The sequence below is a fragment of the Bacillus rossius genome, chromosome 1, assembly GCF_032445375.1.
Source record: "Bacillus rossius redtenbacheri isolate Brsri chromosome 1, Brsri_v3, whole genome shotgun sequence".
NCBI lineage: Eukaryota > Metazoa > Arthropoda > Insecta > Phasmatodea > Bacillidae > Bacillus > Bacillus rossius.
The window spans coordinates 129,160,432-129,176,823 of NC_086330.1; positions in this window are offsets into that span (position 1 = coordinate 129,160,432).

Consider the following 16,392-nt stretch of genomic DNA (forward strand, 5'->3'; position numbering starts at 1 on the left):
GAAGGCGAACCAGCTTGCTGATGAGCTTTCCCGGCACCCTGGCCCGACCAATGTGTACCAGGATGAAGGGTCCTGGGAGGACCTGGTTCCCCCTCAGGGCCATTCCTCCTCCATAGGGGAGTCGTCCGGGTATCCGGCCCTGTATACGGTGACACACCAGCCCAAGAACCCCAGTCCCAAACAAGTAGTCACCCTAGCCGACCTCATCAGTGCAGTTCAGCAGGTGCAGCAGGGAGACACTGCCACCAAGGATGTTGTGGAGGTGTGTGGCACCCAGGTGTTGCTGTACCAGAGGGTCGTCGACGGGGTCCTGCAGAGTAGGGCACCTGCAGACATGGAGTTGTGGCGAATCTATGCCCCGGAGGGTGCTCGAACTGCCATCCTCACGTACTTCCACGACCACCAGCTGGTGGGGAACCCCGGTGCGGAGCAGACGGCAGAGGCTCTGTGCACCAAATTCCACTGGCCAGGAGTGACCCGGGACATCAGGGAGTATATGGGGAGTTGTCTTCAATGTTAGCACTGCAAGGCGAGGAGGTCGGATGGCGAGGAGCAGCAGCGTCCCAGACGACCCCAGTACCCCTTCCACACCATAGCACTTGACATTATGGGCCCTTATTCCCAGAGCAGCAAGGGGAAAAGGTTCCTCGTGGTTGTCACAGACCTGTTCATCAGGTGGGTGGAGGCCTACCCCGTCTCCAATGTCTGTTCAGGCACACTGATAGCCCTGTTGGAAGGGGAGATCTACCCCCGGTTTGGTTACCCAGCGGTGGTCTTAAGCAACAACGGCTGCCAGTTCACAGGAGCCAGGTGGATGCAGGCATGTCGAAGGTGGGGGGTAGACCACCACACTACCCCCACATACCACCCGAGGGCAAACCCAACCGAGAGACGGAACCAGGAGATCAAGGTGTAGCTCAGTCTCTGGTTGGGTGAGGACCACAGCAAGTGGGACAATCATATTCCGGCCCCCCTGTACTGCTTCAGATGTAGGACGAGTACGGTCACAGGGTACACACTGGCAGAACTAGTCCAAGGGCAGAAATTGGCGCTGCCGGGCGAGTGCCGCATGGTGGCGGCTGCTACGGCAGGCAGGTGGGGCGAGTCGCTGCGGGCGGAGCTGACAGGAAAGCGGGAGCAGGCCAGGCTGTGCCAGGAGACCTACCTCCACCAGCACACGCCACCTGCGCTGACGCCCGGTGAGCAGGTGTATGTGCACCAACATTCCCTGTCATCAGGCACCAAGAAGTTCTGCACGGGGTTGGTGCCAAAATGGGCGGGGCCCCGACTGGTTTCTGTGTCAGGCTGGACCTATGTCCTATCTTGTACAGACACCAAGCGGTAGACCGGCAAAGATACACAGGGACGACCTGCGATGCGTGACTGACACGGAGGTGAACACAGGGTTGTCCAGAGGGAAGGACAAGCCACCAACTGTACCAACAACATTTCATTCTGCAGAAACCAGGGCTCCAAAATCGCGTAGGGGAGACATCCACAGGCCCCTATGGAGGCAGGGGACTCACAAACAGACCTGTCGCCCACTGGCACAGACATTGCGGAACACATGAACTTGTCGGACTCGGCCCCAGTTGACACCACACCGGATTTGACACCACCTGGTGCAACAACGGACTCGATGCCCACGGCTGCGGGAGTGGGAGTGCCCAGTAGGGCCAGAGGGGAGGGGCATGTCAGGGGCCTCATGCCCAGGACTTTTGACAGGGCCTGGAAGCGACCCTGGACTATCTGGAGATGGGATGGAGAGGAGGGGCTGCCAGCGATGGGGGGCGGCAGGAATATAGGGAGCCATCAGTGGCGGAGCCCAGGGACAGCGAGTGTGAGGGGCGGGTAACTGAGGCACCTCTTCGCCTTCATAGCCCCTGGACGGGAACGAACGAGTCCTGGGTGACTGTCATGGAGCCGGACTCGGAGGACGAAGGGGAGGAGTCCGAGGAAGGAGAGGGCCTCTCGCGTCCAATCTCTGAAAATGGCGTCGATATCTCCGAGCGAGACGAATCTAAGGGATGAGGAGGGGTACTACCCGAAGCCAGTGAGGCAGCAAGCCATAAGCAAGTGCAATGCTGACAACCCGACCCCCACACTGTTTTACTTTTATCCGCAGGCGACGCCCACCCCTGTGGTGCGGCTGCCGTCTATGGTCCTCAACTCGCAGGCAGCACCCACAAGGTCAGCGGGGAGCGAACCCGACCCTTCAGGACTTCCCTTAATGTCACGTAGGATCCCCTACTACCTGAGCGATTATGAGTGTCCCACCCTAACCATGCCAGTATGCCACGACAAGCGGAGACCCAGGTGCAGTGTTATGAACTTGCTACCCTCCTGGGAGCAGTTTAAAGTAGGCCCCCCAGATCCGACTCCCACAGATTTCGACGAGTACCCACGTGTGGTGTGTTGTGCCTAACTGAGAGACGTTGGTGCGCATAACGGCCTCGCGGGAGGGGAAGGGGCATTTGACGTCGACACAAGTGCCGCCCTGGCTTCCTACAGGCCGTTATAATGCGCCGACGCCAACCTGCCAGTTACGCGTGTGCGGGGCAGTGTAGCCATCGAGGGGGGGAGTCAAGGAGCGGGCGCGCGGCGCAGCAGTCGGCCGCGAGCGATCATAACGAGTGGTTGTGCGAGTGTGCGAGGTGGAGTTGGGAGGACACAGCCAAATGGCTCGAACCCCTCTACCCCAGAGCAGCCGGAGCACCTAGTACGCCACAGGGGCTCAGCCTGGACGACGACAAATTGACATGGAAAATTAATTAGCGTTCACTCGGTTTTAGTCAAAATAATGAAATTGAAAATATGTTGTTTTGTAATATAATTAGTTTTGATAATGTAATTAAAACATGGATATTTTAAATATAAAAGAAAATAATTACTTTACTAATTCATATTAAACAATTAGGACTTTCCTCGCATACTCGCTTCTACTTTTTGTTTACACCAAATATAACTGATAAATAATGTAAAACAAATTTGGCAAGTTATAATTCACAACTTCCCTGGTCCTTGTCTTTAACTGGAAAACAGAACACAGATGTGCCTCGTGAACTGATCCTAGTATTCTGACAACCCTTGTACGCACATTTCTTACCATTCAGAATGCTTGACATTAAAAATTATCAATGCGAAATAAATTTAAAATTTGTAGGTATTTAACTTTTAAATTAAATCGTATTTTAAACTCAACCCTGACTTTAGGCATGTTACAAAGTTCTTAGGAGCTAATTTTTACGTTACTAGGGTACACAATCCCTCCATACTGTCTTCTCCCGGGGTTTCATGGTACTCAAAGGTAGTGGTAAGGAATATTTCTCTTCAAGGTCACCCAACAATGCTGATACCAGCTTCTCGTATATGGGAGGGTGAAAAGAGGTGGCATGACTTGGCTGGTTAACCTAGTATGCGCTAAGACCGCTAGGGGTGTACGCTGTCGATACCCAGCGATTGAAGCGATCGCTGCGAGGGAGCTTCCTACTACAACAATTATTCATCTGTGAAAACCAGCCAGAAAATTTAACCTGGGCTTGTAACTTGTATACATTATATATATATACACACACACACAAACACACACACAATGATTGCAGCATATGGATTGTGCCACAGTTGCCAACTTACTTAACTGCCTCCTAAAAATTAAGTTGTCTTTTGTCAGAAGTGTGTTTTGCACCTTTGTATAATGAGCACTACACACCACTAATTTCCGCAACATGTGATCTAACACTGCAAAATTGCAGTGGATGCTAAACCGTAGCACATCTGCCACGAAATTCGCCACATATTCACCTTTGTGCAGGTCCCTGTTATGGGATTTGAATGACTCCACGATCTCACTCGGTTTGAGTTCGCAGTGTTGTGTGAGCACCACAAAAATGTCTGAAAATGTCACCTGGGATGTTGGTTTAGGGGCCATGTTATACATCTCTGCTCCACAAATGGTGAAAAATATTGCCCTTTTTTTACTTTTACTTTCATTTTGTTTGCTTAAAAATAGTAGCCAAAATGTTCCAAGTGTCAGGTTCTGGAACAAATTTAGTACACACTGGGAACATCGCCATTGGTGTGTTTATATACATTTGCGGGTGTGCATGCCCAGATTGGAAAATAACAAAAATACTCATCGCTACTGTTATATCTCCTCTACACAAACACCTGTTTTTCCAGGTGTAATTTAAGAGTATTAAAACAATAAAAAAAACTTCCTCACCTCAACGTACAAACACACCTAAAATTCTGGGGTTTCAGTTCTCTGTGTGAAAAGTAGCAGAATATTTAACGAACGAGTCAAGTCAGCAAGGTTCTTATATGCTCGTGTCTTTTCGGCTGTCTTAAGCGATTGCTTCGTCAAGCCAGGAGTTCCTTCGAGACTTGGCCGAGGACGGACGCGTCAAGCGGAGCTGCGAGATTCCAGGAACAGCCTGTTTACTCGCACACAGGCCAGGTGGTATTCCCAGGTTTCCTAGGAAGTATAAGCATGCAAAACAACCTGGGTTGTAGCTAACCCTACAGCCTAGCCACAAACCCGGCTTAATCCTGGGTGCGTGGTCAGTGGGTGTTAGTGCATTGTAGGGTGTACACTAGCGACATGACTGATCAGTTAAGTGGCGAGCAGGTGATGCAGGAGTGCATCGATGTGCCCCTGCCGAGCGACGACAAAACCGAAATGTCCAGTGACGATGGCTTCACTACAGTCGTAAAAAAAAACGGTAGGAAAGGGCAAAACTGCGCCCCCCACTGATGAACCCCCCGAAAGCCAGGCAGCAGGCCGAGCAACTTCGCAAGCAGCACGTCAGAAGGGCTAACAACTCTACCAGTCAAACGGCCACCAACATGTCCGCAGGTTCGAGCCCAGCCCTGCCAAACCCTGCCCCTCAGGCAAAGAAAATGCAGGTGAAACCCCTGTACGTATTCGTGGATTCTGGCCACAGCTACCCGGCCATTAAACCAGTGCTGGATGCAGCACTGCAGGAGCACTGGTCGTGCGTCAGTTGCGGCCATGACCAGCTCATGATTCACACTGCCACTGTGGAGGAGTACCACAGGGCAGTGTGTGCACTGGAGCAGGCTGGAGTGCAACACTTTGTGCTGCTGCAACGGGACAAGATCCCGAACAAGTTTGTGTTTTGTCGAGTGCATAGCAGCACCGACAAACAATTCATTCAGGCTGAGTTCGCCGCAATGGGGCTTCCAGTGCAGAACTTCGGTTTCTGTACAACAGGCAGACCAGGCAGCATATAAATAAGTTAGTTGTAGAGCTCCCGAAGGCCGTAAATCCAGAAAGGATTTACGACCTGAAGTCATTCGGAGGCCTCAGCATTCGTGTTGAGGACTATCGACACCCCAAAGGCCCCCTCCAGTGTGGCAACTGTCAGAGGTTTGGCCACCCCGCAAAATGCTGCAGAGCCTCCCCTGTGTGCCTATGGTGCAGCCAAGGGCACAAATCCGAGGTTTGCCCCCAGGGAGGAGACAGGACGAAGGCAAAGTGCACACGATGTGAAGGCCCGCATTGCGCCAATTACAGAGGCTGCATGGCCTACAAGAGGGAGAACTGGCGTCACCTCCTGCAACAGGACCGGAAAGACAGAGAGCTGCAGTTCAAACGCGCAGTGTGCGAAATCAAGCGAGCTGCAGTTCAAACGCGCAGTGTGCGAAATCAAGCGAGCAGCAGCCGCGGCTCTAGTCCGCCCGCCCCCACTACAAGCCAGCCCCTCAGGCTACTGCCCCCAGCCCCCAAGGCAGTCGTGGCGAGCCCCGAGCTACCCCGCCTCCCCTGCAATGGCAGAGCCCTAACCAATATTCAGTGTTGAGCGATAAGCACGAACTGGAGTACCCTGTCATGGCAAACCCACCCAGGCCTAGAGGCCAGCCCCTGCCCCAGAGGCCCCCGAAGAAACACCATTCGGGGCACAAAATCTGTAAAGGCCGGGCGCAAGGTCTGGTGAAGGATCAGCCAGGTACTAAGGCACCACCCAACTCCACCCCTCCCCCCGGTGATTCCAAGAAAGTCGCGCCTGGGAAACAACAAGCCAGCCCGTTGCAAGACTGACTTACCAACAGTATTGCCAACTGCTTAACCACAGCTAAATCCCGCAGAGAAGTCAGCGATGGGCGCAAGCGACTTTCTGAAGCTCGTAGGCCAATCGGATGCCATTACACAGGACCTTAACCTGGCACATGTCCTGGAACCAATGTGTATTTTAATGGCAATTTGGTGTATTCCGTCCAAGTCAATAGAGGACAAAATAAAAGCCACCACGGGCTTCGTGACAGAATTAGCGGCCAGCTTTAATGCTGCACACCCTTAATTTAGGTTCTGCCGTTAATCTTACCCCCTGTAGACAGTAGATTAAGTACCATTCTTAGTAGAATAGGAATGTATGTCCGGGGACAGGCTTCAGGCTGTGGAGCCGAGAGCCGAACCACATCTCTGATGTCACGTCCATCTCTGACGTCACAGCGGCCATCTTGGAGGAGTGTAACGGGACCTCGCGTAACGGGACACATTGTAACAGGACAAGTATATCATGGTGGCCATTTTGGATCCTCCATTTTGGATGACGTCATTTAGTTTTCTCGAACATTCCGACGTTGTGTGTTCCGCCATATTGTATGATGACGTCACTGTTGCAATCTCCGTTACGGTCGCTATCTTTAAAATCTTTATTTATTATCCGATTTTAACGAAAAAATTTTTAAAAATTATAAAAAAATTCAAATAAAAAATTTAATAAAGTTTTTATAAAAAACAAACATTTACGACACGGAGCTCGGAGTCCTCGGTTCGAACCCGACGAGTGCAAAAAAAATAAAAATGACGACCGATCCTTCCCCCGTGGCGGCTGCTGGCATACTGACTCCCACCACTTTTTTCAAAGCATATATATCGTCACATAGTATGACGTCATGTCCGCCATCTTGTCTTCGATGCTGGAAGCCATCATCATTGTATCGTCGGCGAGAGTGCGCTGATGACATGTTAGTTTAATTCTTATCCGCTAGAGTGCAGTAATCAATTATTGCTGTGACACCCGCCATCTTGAAATTTGGATGCCATCTTGAAAATCCGTAATTATTTAGCTAGAAATTCGGGAAAAGTTCCAAAATTCATTAAATGAATCACTCATTAATTTACATATTGATTCGATCCGCTCCTGTCCTCGGTTAGATATCCGATCGATGCAATAATGTTTAATTTTATGTAACAAAATAATAATTTCAATAAACCATGTTCAACATTCGTAAAGAGACTCTAAATCCTCTACGACCATCATCCTATCAGACATCAAGACCACCATATTGGAAATGCGTAATTTTAATGATAGAGATTCGGGAAAAAGTTCAAAATTCATTAAATAAATTTGTAATCTATATACTGATTGATTAGACCGACTTAGGTCCTTGGTTCGATCCCTGGCCGATACAAAACAACTTTAATATTTTAAAAAAGTATTACTAAAGTGGAAGGTTTGAGATAATAAAAACACCGCAAGTTCTTTTAAAAAATACTTTTATTACATAAATTCTACACAACTACAAGTACAAAAAAATACACAGACAAATTACCAAAGTTTCGTGGATCTCTCGATTCAAACAGTCTTCTTACTATACGGACTAAGTCCTTTACATGACTTTAAATGTCTATTCAGTTTATCAGGTCGACATATTGGTACACCACAATTTTCACACAAAGACGAATTATCGACTTCATTAAAAGGACAGTGATACATTTCGTGTCGTTGTGCACTTTGAATATTTGCTAATGTTTTGTTACAAAATATACAGCTTGATTCCGATGAATGTACAGCCAGTCTATCACAATTCCTGAGGTGCCGTTTTAATCTTCCATAGAGTATAAACTTGCTTAAACACCTGTTGCACTGATATTTAACGCGTTCAGAGTTATTTCTACAATTGTGTGTTACATAATCCCGTAATTTCAAGTTTTTGATCTTCTCACAGTACGTGCAGTCGGGTGATGGAACACTGCTGGATGCTCCTTCCTTCATCAATGCCACTGGAACTGTTGACAGCCATTGTAACACTGCTGACATGTTAACTTCTGAAGCCTTTGAGGTCTGCTCTGCGGAAGATGTTGCACGCGTCGAAATCTCCTGCTGTGCTAAGAGAGCAGGTGTAGCTGTAGACGTCGTTGTCATCGTGCTCTGCACTGATGATGCTAGACCTTTGATCCAGGTTGGCGTAGATAGTGGTAATGATGCCATCGAGTTCTCAAGAATAGCTAGATACAGGTCTATTATGTTATACAAGTCTAACTATCCGATCCGTTCATCACCGCATCCAGAGACGGACTGAAGTCCATATCACCAGGGTCTCACTTATATAGACTCATCAGCCGGTACAACACAAGAGTCAAAACAATAACCATGTTCATTATACTTGCACTTAACTTTCTCGGAGCATTTTTTATAATGAAGATGTAAGCTATCAAGATGTGAAATTAGTTTTTTGCTCTTATTGCACTGAAATTGTATTCTTTTAACATTATTAGAACAACTGCTTCTTTCATGTCTGCGAGCATTTGAGGTGATAGTAAATGATGCGTCACAGTATTTGCACTGATGCAATGTACGCTCTTCATTAGTTGAAGAATCCATTGCTGATGATGAAACTTCAGATGATGGTGGTATCACATCTGTTGAAATCTCCTCCAATGTTGACGTCGTCGTTGTCAACGGGATCTGCACCTTCTCAATCGTAGCTGTCGTCAAGGTTCCCGAGCGGATCGAATCAATATGTAAATTAATGAGTGATTTATTTAATGAATTTTGGAACTTTTCCCGAATTTCTAGCTAAATAATTATGGATTTTCAAGATGGCGTCCAAATTTCAAGATGGCGGGTGTCACAGCAATAATTGATTACTGCACTCTAGCAGATAAGAATTAAACTAACATGTCATCAGCGCACTCTCGCCGACGATACAATGATGATGGCTTCCAGCATCGAAGACAAGATGGCGGACATGACGTCATACTAGGTGACGATATATATGCTTTGAAAAAAGTGGTAGGAGTCAGTATGCCAGCAGCCACCATGGGGGAAGGATCGGTCGTCATTTTTATTTTTTTTGCACTTGTCGGGTTCGAACCGAGGACTCTGAGCTCCGTGTCGTAAATGTTTGTTTTTTATAAAAACTTTATTAAATTTTATTATTTGAATTTTTTATAATTTTTAAAATTTTTTTGTTAAAATCGGATAATAAATAAAGATTTTAAAGATGGCGACCGTAACGGAAATTGCAACAGTGACGTCATCATCCATGATGACCTCAGAGGCTTATCTGAGGCTGTAGACATGGGTGCTTAAGCCTACATATGGACATTTCTAGCTGCTGGTATTTTTAAGGAATAAAACGGGAAATTTTCCCTCGAAACGGGAATTTTTCCCTCGAAAACGAGAATTTTTTTCTTAAAACGGGAATTTTTGAGTCATTTTGAGTCATTTTTGAGGAATTTTGAGGAATTTTTGCCGCCGTGGCGTCACAAATCCAATATGGCGGACCAACTATCACAATCCACGCGCCGGCGCCAGATCTCGGACATACATTTACATACTAGGTACTATTCTTTACTGGAATGCACGATGAATTAGAAATAATTAATCGATTTTACCGATCATTTATTTAAATATAATATTAGAATCGCGGCGATAAACGAAACACACTTAATTCCAATAGATCGTCTAACTATCTTAAATTACTCAATTTATAGGCCCGACCACGATACCAGAAGTGGAGGGGTTGCCCTACTAATCCACAGAAGTATACAACATAGTGAATTGCATTTACCTGAATTTAATAAATTAAAAGCTGTTGCAATTACTTTTAAAGTCAATAAACAACAAATAGTGCTTATTTCGATGTATGCACCACTGAGCAGGTCACTAACTGAAAACGAGCTGGACATATTATATGGTTCAGCTCCCACATTCCTAGCAGTCGACGATATTAATGCCAAGCATAAAGACTGGAACTGTCGGAGCAATACAGCCAACGACCTACTGCTGCAAAGACACGAGTTTAATAAAAAATATCAAGTACATGCTCCCTCAGAGCCCACACACGATAGCGGAGTACTAAGGCACAACCCCGATATTATAGATATTGCATTAAATAAGAGAGTTCAAACAGGATTCGAACTCCAGAGTCTTTCACGAAATGTCGTCTGACCATTTTCCAGTACATTTACTATTCGATGACGTGACACTGACAATAGTCCTCCGAGAAAAATTAAAGACTACAAGAAAGCCGACTGGAGAGGCTTTCAGACGTATTTAGTCGATAATTTGCCTGCAGCCGATTCTGCCAATTTCGAAACGAAAGATAACATCGAATCAGCAGTCACTGAACTTACAGTTAAAATTCAAACTGCAATTAACTCGTCCATCCCAGAAAAGATGGTCAGATTTAAGCAAGATGAACTGCCAGTGTACATTAGGGATATATTTTCTCAGAAAAATAGATTAAGGCGCGAATATACTCGACGTAGGCAGTGCGACATTAAAGCGCGAATTAATAAATTACATAAAATAATTTCCGATGAAATAACTCTATGGAGGAGCAGCCAATGGGAGACGAAAGTCTCTCAGCTACAGGTGCATGATGGTAGCACCTGGAGTATGACAAAGCGGTTCCTCCATAAGATAGATAAAATACCTCCGCTACAAACTCGCACTGGGTTCGCTTTTACACCGACAGACAAGGCACAAGCCTTCGCGAATACCCTTGAATTAGCCTTTCAACCTAATATCGAACCCTGTGACCCGCAATTTAATGCCGGAATATACAGAGACCTTACAATTAAACTTAATCAGCCTTTAACTTCAAAACCTTACTTAACTCAATCTCAGGAAGTTAAGCAGGCTATCAGGCGTGACGTCGTCTGGCCGAAGGCCACCTAAAGCCCGACCTGCACCCGCCAATATCCGGCCCCGCTAATGGAACGCACCCCTAGACATTGCCCACCCGAGTCAGGCGAGCCTCCGTTACCAAGGTAGAACCAAGGGCCGTGTCTAATTAATTAAACACCTCGACCCCAGTTCATTAACAATCTAACATAATTTTGATGGTAACTTCAATATTAATTAAAACCCCCGCCCAAGGAAAGTTCGACGCAGGAGTTCCCGAGTCACTCACGTGTGAACCTGCCATAATAAGTTTGTGAGTGTCTCCTTTGCGGCCTTCTGCCTTAATTAATTATAGTGTTGTGTTAACGTAAATATTACCTCCCCGTTTTTATGTGTAACTAGCCACTGGAGCAGCCAGCAAGCGACGAACAGTCTCTGGTGTGACTCTGAACATTGAAAATTAATTTACAAAAAATAATTAACCGTAATTATTAAAAGCCATCTGCCAATCAGATTGATTAAGAATAATTAATGTATGAATTTAGAGCTGCTCTCAGCTTATTATTGCCAGACGCCAGTACCGAGCGACTCGCGGACCGGGGCGGACGTGTGTTCCACTGGGAGTCATCATCCTTTGTTCTACACTGAGCAGTATTTCTGGTAATTATATTCATCGACCTAAACCTATTTTATTCTCTTTATGCAAACTCCCCATGCGTCCCCGGTTCTTTTATGGTGCAGGGCCTAACCCGACCGCTTAACTTTAAACTCCCCGCACGAGCCATCACGCGGGGTAGTTCACCTTACAGCACGGCCGACACACGCTACCTACGAACTTTTACTTAATGTCGAGTGCACAGGCACCGATGACAACTATGTGTAAAAACTTTTCATCTAATTTAACTGCGGGCCGCGACTCACACAGGTGAACACGGACGCCGCCAAATTAGCAACTTTAGGAATGGCCGTCTCCAATCAACCCCCCCCCCCTTTCCCTTCTGGCGTAAGGGCTTAAACTAGGGACAGTGCGTCAGAGCACTATTTTCAACCATGTGTATTTTTTGTAGGGTAATTCCTTGTGCGCCGTGCAAGTGTAATGTAAGTGTAATTGCGATAGTAACTATCAACCTGATTAAACGACCACTCCGCACACTCCATGCACGATGTGTCATCGACAGTATAAATCTCGAGTTCGTGTTTGTTATTGTACTGAGTCTCCCTACCCCAGCTAGGAACCAGTGTATTATGCTGCACAGGGCCTGTGATGTGATACAAGCTAGGGACCCCTCCAACCACGAACTTCACCGTCGTTCCTAGCGGGCCACGCAGGGGCTGACGTCATACCGACGCTACCTTCAGCCGGTTCTCACCCGATCAGTGACCCTCCCGTTCGGAACGCGCCCCAGCCATATCCGGAACGAGTCAAGTGACGTAACAATTAAAACATAAGATTCTAATTACAAGGATATTTGTCAGTGCCATTAAATGAAATCCAGGGTCTCATCAGTGTTAATGCTTGTAAACAACAGTCTTCCATGTGACTATATTTTCAAACAGTTAATTATTAGTGATAGAAATATTAAGCCCTCAGCAAACAGTTTCCAGGTACTAATTTTTAATTAAGTACCTGGAAGGATGTATTACATAAAATTACAACTTTAAGATAAAATTAAGGTGTTGGCACGCGGCGCGGGGGGGAGGACGAGTCCTCCCGCCCCCGCGTGGTGACCATCTTCGGCAGTCTTCGAACACTCGCGGCCGGGGCGGACGTGTGTCCCGTGAGTAGCTTACATTTTAAGTGCACCGATAAGTCTTTATGTTCAGTAAGTAAAGATATCACAACCTCGCTTTACCGCTGCTCACGTGTCCCCGGACCATTTTCGGCAGAGCCGGGCCTATCCCGACCGCCTTAACAAACACCCCGCGCAACCGCGTCACGGGTTAACTCACGGTACTGGCCGTCTCCGGTAACCATACCGACCCGCGAGACTGCCGCGGAGATTAGGGTAGTTTGAGTAACGTAATCATGTAGTGCTATGTAGTGATATGTCATAAACGTGTACCAGTGCTGTGTGTCAATCATGCATAACGGTGCATTATTAAAGTAGTTCAGTCCAACTCGTGTGTAATTTCAGTGTCACATGTATAGGTATGCAGTCTCCTACACTGCCTAGGGCGCATCCTGTATCCACTCATTAAGCCAATCACCACCGTAAGCCGACGTACCTAGCGGGACACGCTGGGGTAGCGAACCCACGAACCTCCTCACGGTCTAGTTCTTCCAAGCTAGCCTGGCGCGCCCCGGACAACGAATCTAAAGCTACGCCCTTAGCCCGCTAGGCATCCCCCGTAACTATTCCATAGGGACGGGTGGCGGCAAATGGCGCCCCTGCGTGTGGTGTAACAAGCAAAATCAAAATCAGAAAAATCGTAGAAGAAACAGGAAAGGACGAAGGTGAATGGCCATCTTGGATGCGCAGGGCCTAGACTTACTGGCGCGACGAAGAAGGCCGACAAAGGGTTTCCCCCCCCCCTCCACCGGGCGACAGTCTGGCGGAGCTTGCGACGCGGGCGGGTGACGTCACGACCCGGTACCCCCCCTACTCAGCGGCCGTTTTCACTCTCCGTTTTGTGCGGCCGTCCGGGCATTCCTTCTGCCCACCGTTCGCCCCCTCTCTTCAATTCGCGCGGCCGTCTCGGCGACCCCCACCACCCAAGACTTGGATCGGTGCGCGCAGCACAAACCACCGCCATTCTCGGCCTCCGCTGTGTGCGGCTGTCCGGGCAACCCCTCCACCCGGCTGTCTGAATCAGCGCGCGCAGCAAACTTCGCCGAAGCGGAACAACACGGCCACGTGCGCGCGGACGTAAACAAACACCGCAAGTGTGCGCGGACGTAAACAAACAACGCAACTCCGTGCAGTGAGATGGCCTACCAACCGAAGACCGGCACGTGTGAGATCTGCTTCTGGCCTCAGGGCAGGGACCTGTTAACCGGGGGGAGACCACCACTACGTACGTGCAAGTGTTCACCGGGAGGCGGAGAAACGCAGGTGAAAACTGAGCCCTCCCGAAATCAATGGGACACCGATGCGGGACAGGCCCGACCCGCAGAGCCAAGAAGGGAGAAACCTACAGCAATCCGCCTGACAGCTGACATGCCATGGACGACACCTGCTGTCGGTGCGGAGCATCGGACCGAAGGCTCGTCACACGCGCCGAAGACCACGGTGTCCAGGGGCGGGAGAATGTCACAGGACAACCTCATATGGGACCTACCACCCGGCAGGGCGAACCTGCCAGAGTTCACTGGGGCCCCGTACGAGGATCCGCACACGTTCCTAGATCTATGCGAAGAACGCCTGGCACAGTGCCACAACCATCAGTCAGAGTGGGCGGAGCGGGCCAGTGAGCAGATGCGCGGAGACGCGCGATCATGGTGGAGCATGTGGGGGAGGTTCGCCATGCCCTGGGATGAGTTCGCCGACGAATTCATACGTCGGTTTGACACTGGGTCTCCTCTAGTCGACTGTTTGGCGCAATTCTATGGAGTTCACCAGCGAGAAGGAGAAGCAGTAGAGCCATTCATCGCCAACAAGCTTCAGCTGTTCCGCCGCATCGCACCAGGAGTGGAACCCACCCAGGCACTGCCTACCATAACGAGCCTAGTGAAGGATGAACTCCAACCCTTCCTGCGTAACTGCCACCCCAAAAATGTCTCAGAATTCGTGCGGGAGGCCCGGGACACTGAACGGAATTTCCACCGCGCATGTCGGCGCGAACCGCCCCCGGCAGCATGGGGCAGATCCAGTCCCCCGGGAAACCGATTGGTTGTCGCACCACAAACGTAACATCCAACCAGTGGAAGCAGGGCCAGCGAAGAGGCAACCCCACACTGGAGAGCAGACCGACAGTCGAGAGGCACGGCCAACACCGGACAACCGCCCCAGTGTCAGCGAGGTTGCCCGCAGGGAGTGTTCCACTGGAACAATGAGTGCCCGAGATGGTCGCGGCAGTCGCCATCGGACCCACTGCCGCCCCCATCGGGGATGCCGCTGCAACACCAGCAGCCACACGCCAACCCAACCCTGGCGGGAAACGGCCAGCGGGGGGACCGGAACTAAACGGCTTGCCCCCCACCAACCGGATCTGCACCATGCCCGACAACAGACCCCCCCTCCCAACCTTGGGGCAGCTTGGGCACCCACTCAACCGGCTATTCCGCGTGCCCGTGGAGGTCAACGGACAGCCCGCTGATGCCCTAATCAACACAGGAGCCAGCGCAGTCTTCGTGCGGCCTGACCTCGTACCACCCGGCGCGCTACACCCGGATGATGGCGAGCTGTGCCTGGCCACAACCGCCCACGCCGGGTGGATGCTAGGATGCGCGGACGTTGAGGTAACCCTGCGAGAACTAACGACTAGCGTATCCGCCATTGTTGTGCATGATTTGTGTGAGGAAATAGTGTTGGGGCTGCCCTGGCTCGCGCAACATAATGTAGTACTGGAGTTAGCCCCCCCTCGACTAAATGTCGGAACGGTGGAGAGGTACGTAGTGTACGCCATAGGCCAGACCCCACCTTGGGACACACCATCTTAACCTTGGAGGATATGCATCACAATGTCCTGCCTGCTTACCAGGCAAGAATAAATGCAGTCCTGGCCGAACGACCCAAGGTCCTCGCCGTAGACGGGCCATTGATAAGAACCACAGTGGCGGAACACCACATTCCCACCACCACTGACGAGCCTGTGTATGAACCACCCCGTAGCTATGGGTTCTGGGAGCAGCGGGTTATCCGGGGGCAGACTGATGACATGCTCCAGAGCGGGGTCATCGAGCCGTCACATAGTCGCTACAATGCTTGCATTGTGCTGGCATCCAAGAAGGATGGCACGAGCCGCTTTTGCGTGGACTTCCAGCCGCTGAACGCTGTGACGGACAGCGCCCCTTGAATTAGCGTCGAAGCCGCCGTAGCCAGCCTAGGTAGGGCATGCGTGTTCAGCACCCTGGACCTGAAGTCCGGCTACTGGCAGGTGCCCATAAGACACGGGGACCGGAAGAAGACAGCTTTCACGGTACCGGACAGGCGGAGGTTTCAATTCCGGGCTATGCCTTTTGGATTGAAGTGTGCCCCCGCCACCTTCCAGTCAATGATGACCAGAGTCCTGGAGGGATACATTGGGAGGTTCACCCTGGCATACTTAGACGATGTCATCGTCTATTCGGAGAGTTGGGAGGACCACTGCCGGCACCTGGCGCTGGTCATGGAAAGGTTGGCCACCAATCACCTAACTGCCAACCCTGCCAAGTGTCACCTCGGGACGACCGAGGTCGAATTCTTGGGCCACGTGGTGAATGCTGAGGGCAACCGGCCCCAGATCGGCCACCTACTACAGATTGCCATGGCGGAAGTTCCTCGCACCCGGGAGCAACTTCAACGCTTCGTCGGGCTCATCAATTGGCTGCAGAGTTATATCCCTAACTTCTCACAGACCATCGTGCCCCTGA